We start from the raw sequence: 13,159 nt of genomic DNA, 5'->3' as shown, positions 1-13,159 counted from the left end.
TTTTCTTTGCCACATTAGCTAGTCATCACAGTGCCAGCGTGACAGGAATGAGTCTATCTCAGCTTTTCGATGGCCAATGATGAACGAAAACTAAGGATTACTATGAGTTTTAGAGTGCAACTTTGAGAATAAAATTGAATAACTATTAACTTTAGAGATTACTTTGAGTCTCGAGTGTAATTTCAGAAACCACTTTGAGACTTAACTCTGCATATATTAGATTATGAAAAAGCAATATGTAATTATTGTTTAACAAGTCAATCAGATAACAAATACGAAAACGTTGGGTAAAATATATTATTTGTTCCTAATATTTTTTTTATTTTTTAAATATCTCTAATGTTTAGTTTCATTCAATTTTATTCCTAATATTTTCAATTAATTTAATTTTGTCTCTAATATTTTTTATTTATGCCAAAATTATCCTTAAAAATTTTTAATTTTATCTCTAACATTTTACACGAAATTAATGTTAAGAGATAATTTTGTAAAAATATTCCTAATATTTAGTTTTATTTAATTTTGTAAAAATTAATAATATTTAAAAAATCACAAACTTAAAAACAAAAAAATATACTTTACTTCCAAGACGTGGACACGTTAGAGCAAGTCTAATGGAGAGACCCAATTTTACTTTTTTCTGATACCAGCAAGTCCCAACCATTGGAGCAAACCAAGTGAAGGTCCCCACACATATTTCTAGGAGAGCCAGGCCCTCTGAGCAGGGACTTTGGCAAGCCAATAATAACTTGCCAAGTGGCAAGTTATTATTTAAATAAATAATTATATTAAACAAATAAATAATAATTAATTTAGTAATAATTATAATAATTATTTATATTAAATAATTAAATAATAATTAATGTAATAATAATTATAATAATTAATTATATTAAATATTGATATTCTTATTTAATTAATAATTTATTAATAATTATAATAATTAAATAAATTAAATAATTATCAAAACTAGCCGTTGTAAAAATAGCCGTTAGAAACTAGCCGTTACTATGTTACCGTTATTATTAATAAATTAATATTTTGTTACTCTATATATACCACTTAGATACACTTGTATTCTCACACTCTCTACTACTCTTCTTCATCTTCTTCCAAGTTTACAAAATCAAAATTCTTCTACTATTATTTTTTGTTCGAAAAAATGGATCCAAACCAACTCAACTCTTTCTTCAATTACTTACAAAACTTTCCTCAAATTCCAAATACCCAACAATCTCAAATCTCAAACTCTCAAGTTCCAAATCAAGACTTCATACTACCAAATACATTTCAAAATCCAAATCCACAAAATCTCTCTAATTTCAATTTTCAAACTCCTTATAATAATCAATTTCCTATATTCCAACCGCAAAATCAAAATTCACAAACACCCCATTGTCCATTTTCATCCATATTTAACCCCTCTATTGGAAATGTTACTCCAACTTCTTTGCCATTTCCAACTCAATTTAGTGCATCAAGACATAACTCATCTAGTGTTGGTGGCTCTTCTAACCCATCCTCTCAGACTCCTATACAATCTAGTCCAAATTCGTAATATTCAGATTTTGCCAATCCTCGTGGATTAGATGCTATCGACCTCAATGATGATGATATTGAAGATCAGAGGTAAGATAGTATTCAACACTGGCATTGGAAAGAGGATGAGATGCTGATCAGTGCATGGTTAAATGTTTCAACTGACCCTATAGTTGGTACCGATCAAAAGGAAAAAATATTTTGGAGTTGAATTCATAACTACTGTGTAGAATTTTGCTCCAACATGACAAGGGGGGTAGTTGCATGTAAGAAACGATGGTATAAGATCAACAAGGCTGTTGCACAATTTACTAGTTGTTACGATCAAGCTAGTCGAAACATAAGGAGTGGTTCGAACGCTGATGATATAAAGGAGTTGGCTTATAAACTTTATTCCACAAATTATGGTAAAAAGATTCACTTTTGAGAGGCATTGGAACATGCTTCGGTTGGAGCAAAAATGGAGAAGCCAACTACCTACACAGAGTGGCAGCTCAAAGAGAACCAATGTTAGTGCAACTGGAGCATACTCATCCTCATCAAACCCAGAAATACCGTTGGCTGACGAACCCAGTGTGGATTCTCCTGTTCGCCCACAAGGATCAAAGAAGAGCAAGTGAAAAGGTAAGGGAAAAGCACAGATGTCTAAAGATTTTAGCGAAAGAAAATCATCGGTTGTCAAAAAATTATCTCTCTTGGAAGATATTAAGAATGTTAGAGAAAAGGAACTAATGGATAGAGAAAAAGAAAGAGAAGAGGAGAAGGAACATAGAGCAAAGATTATGGCAATCAAAGAGAAGGAGTTACAAATTCAAGCGGTAATAAAAGAACAAGAATTATAAGTTCAAGCAGCAATGAAAGAAAAAAAATTACAAACTCAGAGGTATATTAAAGAAATGGAGATAAAAGCAAAAGAAAGGGAAATGGAAAGGATGGCCAAGGAAAGGGAGTACAAAACTAGCCGTTAAGGTACTTATTGCAGACACACTTATAAATATCAACTATCAATAACTCTGCAACTCCACTTCAACTTTTGTTTCTCACCTCGAAAGAGAACTAAAAATTATATTTCTAAATATGGCTAGAAATTTTGATGATATGTTTAATGAGGCTTTGTATGGCAAAAGAAGACGGCAAGATAACACAGTCATAGATAATTGGATCGATGAGTGTTTACTCCAAGATTCAGAAGAAGAAGATATTGATAGAAGCCCTATCCCAATTACTCGTAGATGGATCAACAGAGATCGAGAAGCAGGACATGATCGCCTTTATCAAGATTACTTTGCAGATGAACTGGTGTATAATGCTGAAATTTTTCGACGGAGATTTCGAATGAGAAGACAGGTGTTCCTTCGGATAGTAGACGCTCTCTCAAACGTCTATCCGTATTTCCAACAGAGGGTTGATGCAACTGGAAGAAGAGGCTTGTCACCACTCCAGAAATGTACAGCTGCGATACGAATGTTAGCATATGGCGTAGGAGCTGATGCTATTGATGATTATGTGCGCATAGGCGAGAGCATTACATTTGAATGCTTGGAAAAATTTGTTGAAGGTGTCATTTCGGTGTTCGAGGATGAATACTTGCGAAAACCCAAATCAAATGACGTACAACGCCTGCTACAAATGGCGGAGGGTCGTGGCTTCCCTGGCATGTTGGGTAGCATTGACTGCATACATTGGCAATGGAAAAATTGTCCAAAGGCGTGGAAAGGTATGTACATGAGTGGTTATCGTGGGGTTGCAACCATAGTGCTTGAGGTTGTAGCATCTTCAGACCTTTGGATATGGCATGCATTCTTTGGAGTTTCTGGTTCAAATAACGATATCAACGTGTTAGATCGTTCTCCAGTATTCGATGATATTCTAAATGACCGTGCTCCGGAGGTAAATTACACTATTAATGGTAATAATTATACTATGAGATACTATTTAGCAGATGGTATTTATCCTGAATGGGCCACATTTGTCAAATCAATCTCAAAGCCACAAAGGGAGAAACGCAAGTTATTTGCACAATACCAAGAAGGGCAAAGAAAAGATGTGGAGCGAGCATTCGGAGTGTTGCAAGCACGCTTTGCAATTATACGTGGTCCAGCTCGTTTTTGGGAAAAGAAGAAGCTTGCCAACATAATGAGAGCTTGTATTATATTGCATAATATGATTGTTGAGGATGAAAGAGACACTTATGCAGGAATTTTTGCTCAGGGCTTAGAGTATGATGATGTCGAAAATGGCTTATCACAACCTCAGCTGGGAGAAGAAGATTTCGCACCATACCATCAATTTCTCCAAAGAAATGCCTAACTTCGAAATAGGCATCAGCATAGACAATTAAAAGAGGACTTGATTGAACACATATGTCAATTTCACAATGCTTGTCGTCAACTATAAAACTTAATTATGTTTTTTATGTATTAAGTAATTTTACAAATTAGTGTAACCCCGAATTATATATTGTGTATTATTATTATATATGAATTTATTTAATATTAATATCTTTTAATAGTGAATTATTTATAAATTTATAAATTTAAATTATATTATTAAAAAAATTAATTACATTAATTTTAAGTATTTTAATTAATTAATTAAGTGGGACCACAATAGGGACTAAAGTTAGTTCCTCCTAATGGAGAAGAGAGAGATGTTTTGAGTTCCTATTTACTATTTATGACGCAGAAACTGACGTGGAGTTACTTTTTATGACAGGTGGACCATAAATAGGAAGTAGGATGAGTTCCTACTGGATGGTCTTATAACCAACTAAGCTACTCCACTTTTACCTTGATTCCATATGAAATTGATTTCTATCATTTTTAAAAAATATACTTGACCTTGTAAACATGGGAGTTGGCCTTGCATGTGAAAGACTGTAAGATCACATCATAAATTGCATCAGAAAGTTCGATCCAGCAGGCCAAATTTTGATATTGAAGGGACCGTGACGTGATGACTTAGCTTGAATGGTCTCCTCTGCAACCACAATGTGTGATTCTGTATGTGTGGATAATGACCAGATGATTGCATCTTGACCATTTCATTTGCAGAAAATCAATCAAGTTTCAACTGCTCCTATAATAAATTAATAATAAAAAATAAAAATTTGTGTACATTTCTTGTGATTATTTTTGTGTATATTTCTTTTATATATTTTTTTATTTTTAATATTAAAAATAACTAATAGAAATTAAAAAAAAATACAATTTTTCCTTTTATTAGTATAAATAACAAATATATAAAAACAATATAAACTTTATTTTCTAATACTAACATTTCTATGAAACTTACTGTACTGCATAATATAACATACAGTGATATTCCAATAATAACAAGAAACAAGATCTTACTCTTACACAATTATACTTGTCTCCTACATGGAGCAAACACGACAACCACAATCTAAAGCTTTTCTTGTCGTCCTCCTCATCCTTACCCATGCCACCTGCTTGATCCATTGCCGAGTTCTACCTTCCTCTCCTTCTCCTTCACTCGCTCCCGCACCCGTGCGTTTCCTCCTATTTCCTATAAAACATGTTATGTGAATTAAAATTAGTCCGAATATATTCATATATAAATATATATTGTTTAATTTATTTTTAATATATAATTTTTTTTAATATATATTTTATACTAATGACTGATTTTTGATAGTTGATTTTTTATACATGAAAGTTCTAATTATTATTATTTACACTTAGTTTATTGTGTGTCTGTTTCTTGCTCGGTAAATTTAAAAATAATCCACTTTCAGGGAAGCGTTGTTGGTGGGGCAAAACCAAGGTGGGGGTCAATTCCGGCTACATGTCATTCAAAGTGCAACCAATGCAGGCCTTGCGTCCGAGTCGAGGTCTCAATCAAAACATTGACAATGCAACAGAATGAATACTATCCTATTGCTTGGAAGTGTATGTGTCATAATACCATATTTTCACCTTAATTATAGTATTATACTAATTAATTAGTAACACTGCACCATTTCCCCATTTTAGTTTTTTCGTTACAGTTCATAACAACTACCAATTGTTTCACTTCATATTAGTATGTTACAAGTTTGATATGGCCAATCCAATTTTATTTGAAGATAAACTAACGTGCTTTTCGATTCATCTATCTCTGATAAGATCACAGATATATACTAAATACTATTGCTTCATTTTTTTTAGCCAAAAGGTTTTCCGTTATCTAAAGAGCAGGATTTCTAACCGTACGGGCGCAAATTAAACTAGCACTAGGGACGCTTCTCTAATAAGATGGATCTATACACATGGGAGGGAGTTTTATGATTTTTTTTTAATTAATCTGAGTTAAGGAACACTAACATTCAACCTCTTGGAGCTGTTGTTAAAATGTTCAACCGAGGAATTTTGAAGCCCCGTCATCAATTCAAACGTAATAATCGATGATCTGTTTTAAATTTCAACGGTACATACTTTGTATTAAACTATTGCCACCCAATACTGAAAATGAACACCATAACAAGGTCATAAATAATAACAAGGTGAATAACTTAGTAAGAAACAAATGTGCGCCCCTCGTACATCGAAATTGGCATGCTATGGAGGAAATTAGTTACCAAATATAAGATAGTAAATATGAGAAGAATCGTTAGTTTGGCGAAGCTGGGTAAAACTCACGTGCGTGATTCTTATAACTTTTTTTAACTTAAGGATACAACTTGTGCACAAATAATTGTAGTCAAGTTTGGAGCCCTGTGCTTGTTTCTTTGTTTGTTTGTGAAATAGAGATGGGCACGTTTTTGAAAGTGGCCATGACCCATGAGCTGTTTAGCTTGATCTTACTGACTTGTCATCATGCCATGGCCGCCAGCAAAAAAGTCAAAGGCCCTGTTGAATCACGCACGAAGCTTCAACGACTCTTGGGGCTTTGCTAGCTATCACAAAAAAGACAATGAAGCGTGGGCCATCATCATAGCAGCATAAATAGATATGTGTGTGTGTGTGGAAGGTCAAAAACCAACATCGAACAAAAGGTTACATAGTGTGAGCACGGGAGAAAGATTAAGCAAAGGAAAATCAAGCAATGGAAGGTTTGATTCCTTATATCATTGATGCCATCAGGGATAAGAAACAGAAGCCTAAACGGAGCTTGAGCCGTTCAGACAGTTACCGTTTACTTTTGGGATCGGATTCCTTCGGCAGCTCTGAGTTTTGGGGTCAGCAGCCTCATAATCACACTCTTGCTGTGGCCACCCCGAGAGGCAGAAGCAAAGGGACACCCCTTGCTTCTATTCCCAATGATGCCCCCAATGCTTCTCAATATCATCATCCTCTCAACAATATTCGCAAACGATACCCTCAATCCTCCTCCTCGTGATGTGCTGAGTCCAACAAAGTAATTCTATTTGATTTTCCTTTTCTTTTTGGGTCAAATTCTATATATATAGAATGTGTATTCTTTCATTTTATTGATTGGTTTAACATGATGAGGAGCTACTATCATTTGTAATGTAATTCCTACAGAATCAACCGTAAACAACACCACTTGCTTTGGTCTGCTGCATCAAATGCTTTTTGTTTCATTAGTGGAGCAATTGGGTGACTTTCTATTTCCTTTACACGCGAAAATATACATGTAAATGTAATACTTATTTGTCAAACATTGATTTATTGAATGATAAAAACTTGGAACTGAAAATGGCATCAAGACAACAGAGCCGGGAGAATATGATTAAACATAAGAAATGTCCAATACATTAAAATGTACAACATCAAGGTTATCTAAGCAATCCTAGGTTCCTATTACATTTGAAGCTAGTCTAGCAGTGTGATTAGCAACTGTATTACACATCTTGAGAATAAAATTACGCTGAAAAGAGTTAAATGCAATAATGCTGCTCAAACTATTTCTTTCTATCTCAGCTACATATGCTATGCTCCTATCCTTCATTCCTTGCTATCTGGATATCCCAATAAGTCGCTTAAGTCTTCCTTCCAAAGGTGAAATTGACCCCAAGCATTGTTGACTTTAAGCCATGATGGTCTACCTACCCTTCATGGTCCTGAACTGCTTTCCCAAGTCCATATCGGTTTTGTTTTTTCAAAATCTGTAAAATCAGTGTTAATCTTTATTGATTTTTCTGGGATCTTCATTGATCCTTCTGGAGTTCTGGGGGCGTCACCCACTGTTTTACTGAGAATGTGTTGACTAATTCTTATTAGAAGGATAATTAAGAAGATGAATTAGAACTTTAAATTATTACTCTTTTCTGATTAACCTGCACAAAATGATCCTTGTTTTTTTTGTTATATGCTCATCTTCAATAGTTTTTTCCACAAGCGTTTCAACTTTTTTTTTTTTGGATGATTTTATGATTGATATGTTGAGCTTCCTAGAGTGATGTTTGCTAGTACATTCAACCACAGTTTGAATGCGCTTTTGACTGTGAAGGGTCTCTTTGGTCCTGGTGCCCACATTAGATAACCTTCGGAAGGCTGAGTGGTTAATAGAATGTTGAGAATTTCTTCTGCATCGTCCTAATTAGAGGTGGATATTATTATTTGTTCATCCGAAGTTCTTGGAAAGTTGGATTTTCTTTTATCAGCTGTGCAACATGTTGTATGAGATTTATGTGCTGATGTGATGTCTCTTACACCTTATGTCCTCTTTTTTTTTTGGCAGCCAAGGTTCTTGGCGATGCTTGTTCCAGAATCCACTTTCTAAACTATCCCCATTTGCAATCTCTCTTTCTCCATGTATAGGAGAGCGTGATTATTTGGATATCATTAAATTTTAATATATTTAGTAAATTTTTAATAGTAAAAATAAAAATATTAAAATAATAAAAGATATTTTTTAAAGTTATAATTTATAATATTTTTAAAGGATTTTTAAAAAAAATATATTTTTTATATAATAATAATTAAAAAATAAAAAAATATTTTTATATTATTATACTCAAACATAATTAATAGATAAAAATATATTTTTGTATGAGATATCTAAATATAAAATTAGGATAAAAAACTTAAATAAGTCAAGGTGAGCAATTTTTTTACAGAAATCAGCTAAAGCAGATTCTGGTTCATGAATCAACCAAACCACGTTTATATGTAGTTCGAATCAGCTAAGTTCAAACTCAATTTACATATAATTCGAAACAAGTTGCTTCGAATTACACACTGAGTCACCAACAAATATAATTCGAAGTAACCTGTTTCGAATTACACACTAACAATAATTCGAATCAGGTTGATTCAAATTACACCTGATTCGAATTACTCCCCAACACGCAATCCCATGTAATTCGAAATAGGTTTGTTCGAAGTACACCAAGTATAGTTCGATGTAAGCTGCTTTAAATTATAAAGGACCAGAGGTGTATATATATGGTGTGAACGTGAATTGATCTCATTAGAGGAGGAAAATGGCTAGTGAGGAGAGTTTTGTAGTCTTGGTTCACCACAGAGGATCGATTAAGAGGAAAACACGATCCGATGTGAAGTTCACTGATAAGGATCTTCTCAGTATTTTCATGAGGCCTACGACGAGTTATGATGACCTTGTTAATTCTGTACTGCAAAAACTAGGTCTGGAAGGTGTGAAACGGGTTAAGAAATTTTTCTATCGCATTCCAATCTCGGTGCTCCAAGAAATCGTGAAGTATGATTGTTTCACGATCGGGAGTGATGAGGACTTGTAGGTCATGTTTTATTGTCGCCAACAGTTTCCCGAAGTGAGGACACCAGAGCTATTGGCAAAGTTGGTTGATGTGGTATCCAGCTCGGGGGGTTCGAACTGGAATACCCCCACTATAGGCACGGTAGCCGGTTCTAGCTCCAGACTTGCCAGTGCATCTTCGTCCGTCCCTGTGTACGAACCTCCGGTCCAGTCTGTCGCCTCCCCTTCATTCGCTGTTGATCTCAACGGCAGTGTAGGCAGCGAAGTTGGAATAGGGGATTTTATGCCAACCTCTTTACAGTGTGTTGCATCGGCTGGGGTTGGAGATGGATTGTTGGATGATCCAGAGGACGATGATGTGGAGCCAGATATCATTGTTGATGACAGTGGCGATGATATTGGAGTGAGTGAGCCTGCTGGGGTGGGAGGTGGTTCTAGCTCTGGCACACAGCAGTACCCTCCACATTTTTCATCTTTTGACTTGGATGCCATGAGGCAGGAGGGGGTTCCTGGGGAGCCTGCTGGATTTGGCACTAGAGATGCAGAAGGGTCTACAGGTCTAACAGAGTTTCAGGTTCGTCAGCAATTTCAGGATAAAGACGAGGCCGTGTTAACTGTCAAGACTTACAGCATCCGACGCGGAGTACAGTACAAGGTGGTGGAGTCTGACTATCGCCAGTATGTTGGGAAGTGTTCTGAGTTTGGGAATGGGTGCACATGGTTGATTCGACTTAGTCTTCGGTAGCACAAGGGCATTTGGGAGGTCAAACGGTACAACGGACCACATACGTGTCCCGCGACCTCCATCTCCAGCGACCACAGGAGTTTGGATTATCATGTGATCTCGGCATTCATTATGCCAATGGTTAGGGCTGATGCATCCGTCAGCATCAAGGTGCTCCTAAATGCCACGACCGCACACTTTGGGTTTAGGCCGACGTACAGGAGGGTCTGGTTGGTGAAGCAGAAGGCCGTTGCCCTCATCTATGGTGATTAGGATGAGTTGTATAACGAGCTCCCTAGGTGGGTGTTAGGAGTTCAGTTGACGATGCCTGGCACTGTTGCAGTCCTTAGGACGAGCCCTGTTTAAGTTGGGGGACAGGTGGACGAGTCGCAAGCTTATTTTCACCGACTGTTCTGGACGTTTCCACCATGTATCAAGGCATTCTGTCATTGCAAGCCGTTGGTTAGTATTGACGGCACCCATCTGTATGGCAAGTATGGGGGAACATTGCTCGTCGCCATTGCACAGGACGGGGACTCCAACATTCTGCCTGTTGCATTCGCACTAGTTGAGGGTGAGAATGCAGATAACGGCATCAAGGCCGTGCTTGAGGCTCCGAACGGAGGATGGCTACCTCCAGCTGCCTACCGTGCATTCTGCATTCGACATGTGGCAGCAAATTTTGCCCTGACCTTCAAGGGCAAGGATGGAAGGAGGCTTCTTGTGAATGCAGCGTATGCTAAGACCGAGGTGAAGTTTGATTACTGGTTTGATATTTTACGGTCTGAAGACCCTGCCATGTGTGAGTGGGCGAACCGAATTGAGTATTCAAGAAGTCGATGTTCAGGGCGGGCTGGGGGCGGGGGTGGACTCCGCCGAATTGCGGTAAGACCCTATCAATCTGATGCTACTCTATCACGGTAAAATATGTAAGTGCTGTCACACACCGCCATAACGCCGTATGACGAGGCTCCAACACCTCCAGATGTACAACCTGAAGGACGTCGGGGGAGCTATAGGGCATCCAGATGAACTGCAAAAACATATCAACATTGTTAGGCCAAATCGTGATCCGAAGTCTGAAAGCTTAAATAACTAAACATTGGCGGTTAGTATACTCACATCCCTAGCTTGTAACATGTCTATCCTCAGCCTCCACATCTACACTCTAGGTCCCTTCTCGCTACCGGAAGGATTGTGACCTGACCACTTGCATCTCACATCGGTCAAAAGTGTGACAAAATAGTATAACATTATAAGCGGACAGGGAATTAAATAATTTAACTTGAAATAGACAAGTCCGAGAACATTACCTCGAGGCCAAGGGCCAGCTGAATGTATCATACCTAGCAGGCCTAAACCCAGGAAAGCACCAAAAGATCTAAGACTGAAGTAATTGTAACGGGCCAGCTAACTTCACCACATGTCTGTTGGCCACTCGGCACATGCACCGGTACAACTATGCTAGTGCTGCCGATCCCCAACTGTAGCCACCCATCTCCTCAAGCCTAGCCACGTAGGGTAGCCATCTAATGTGAATATGGTTGCCAGACTTGTCGACAAACAGCTGAGTGCCCAACAACATCATGATATAGGCACGAGCAAAGCGCCTCACTGTCTCCTCATCGGCTCCCGCGGGGCACTTTCCAAAGGTCTCCTGGAACCAGGTGCAGTTCCCTGCGAATTCTGAATTTGGTTCACAGGAGGTAACACACCAAGCAACTCCTGGAACCACACCCAAGCTGGACGGCCACCCTGGATGTATATCTGGAAATCTGTCAGGCAACCACTGATATAACGTCCGTCGACTGGCAACCCCAACTGGTACGCCACGTCTTGTAGTGTGATCGTGCACTCTCCGAATGGCATGTAAAATGTGTGCGTCTCAGGATGCCACCGCTCGACGAAGGCACTGACAAGGGGCTCATCCAATCGGAAACCATCTATCGTTCAGTCTCGCAAGATGGTATAATCCGTCCATCTGCAAGTACGGAACGTACCTCTCATCTAGTCACATGCCCTGCTGCCGCCGCATGCTCGAGATGCATCGCTGGGGCTACGCATAAGATGGACCGCATAATTAGAACCACTTACAAAACCGCTAATAGAAACCACTAACAACATAAACCACATATGGAAACCACTAACAAAAACAACATGCAAAACCAATATCATAAACCACTAGCAAAACCGCATGCATAAACCGCTAACATAAACCACTAACATAAACCCCATGCAAAACCACTTAGGAAGACCACATGCAAAACCAATAAGATAAACCGCATGCAAAACCACTGAATAAACCACTTCCAATACCACTAACATAAACCGCTAACATAAACCACTAATAAAACCGCATACAAAACCACTAAGATAAATCACTTGCAATACCACTAACATAAATCGCTAACAAAACCGCATGCAAAAGCACTAAATAAACCACTTTTAATACCACTAACATAAACCACTAACATAAGTCGCCAAGATAAATAAGGTGTAAAACCACTAAAATAAACCGCTTGCAATACCACTAACAATAACCGCTAACATAAACCACTAACAAAACCGCATGCAAAACCACTAAATTAAACCACTCGCAATACCACGCTCCTAAACCACTAGCATAAACCACCAACAAAACCACAAGCAAAACAACTAAATTGAGCCGCATGCAAAACCACTAGAATAAACCACATACAAAACAACTAAAATAAACTACTAGCAAAAAAATTTTCTATCTACTAACCTCGTCATTGATGACCCCCGGCTATATGAGCAACTCCATCCAAACGATATAGTCTTTCCGGATCGTCCCCCATCGGCTAAGTATTCTGCTCGAGTCTTTGTCGGAGCGAATCTGGGTCGTTTTCTCTGAGATTTGGTGGGGTATGAGAATGGAGAAGTAGTTCGAATGAGGTGGGTTCGAACTCCTTTTATAGCTGAATCCAGTGTAATTCGAAACAGCCTCATTCAAATTACTACTAGGGGCAAAATTTGAGTAATTCGAATCAACCTGATTCGAACTACTTAGGGTTTCGTGCAAATGGTTAAAGTGTAATTCGAATCAACTTTATTCGAATTAGTGAGTGTGTGCGTGTGTGTATTTCGAATCTAGGTGATTCGAATTACATATGATTTGAGTTCGAATTTACTTTATTCGAACTACATAGAGACGTAATTTGATTGATTCATGAACCAATTTTTGGTTTGGCCGATTTGTGTAATATTCTGCTCCCATTGGTTTACTTATGT

The 13,159-nt window shown here is 37.7% G+C and overlaps 1 pseudogene; it reads left to right on the top strand.

Annotated features, from left to right (window-relative positions):
• Nucleotides 1–2,616: 2,616 nt before the first annotated feature.
• On the top strand, nucleotides 2,617–3,936 carry LOC107488609 (uncharacterized; annotated as a pseudogene).
• The last annotated feature ends 9,223 nt before the right edge of the window (nucleotides 3,937–13,159 follow it).

The sequence above is a fragment of the Arachis duranensis genome, chromosome 5 (assembly GCF_000817695.3).
Source record: "Arachis duranensis cultivar V14167 chromosome 5, aradu.V14167.gnm2.J7QH, whole genome shotgun sequence".
Taxonomy (NCBI): domain Eukaryota; kingdom Viridiplantae; phylum Streptophyta; class Magnoliopsida; order Fabales; family Fabaceae; genus Arachis; species Arachis duranensis.
The sequence above is the reverse complement of the archived record's forward strand: the minus strand, read 5'-3'. Positions and strand labels throughout refer to the sequence as shown.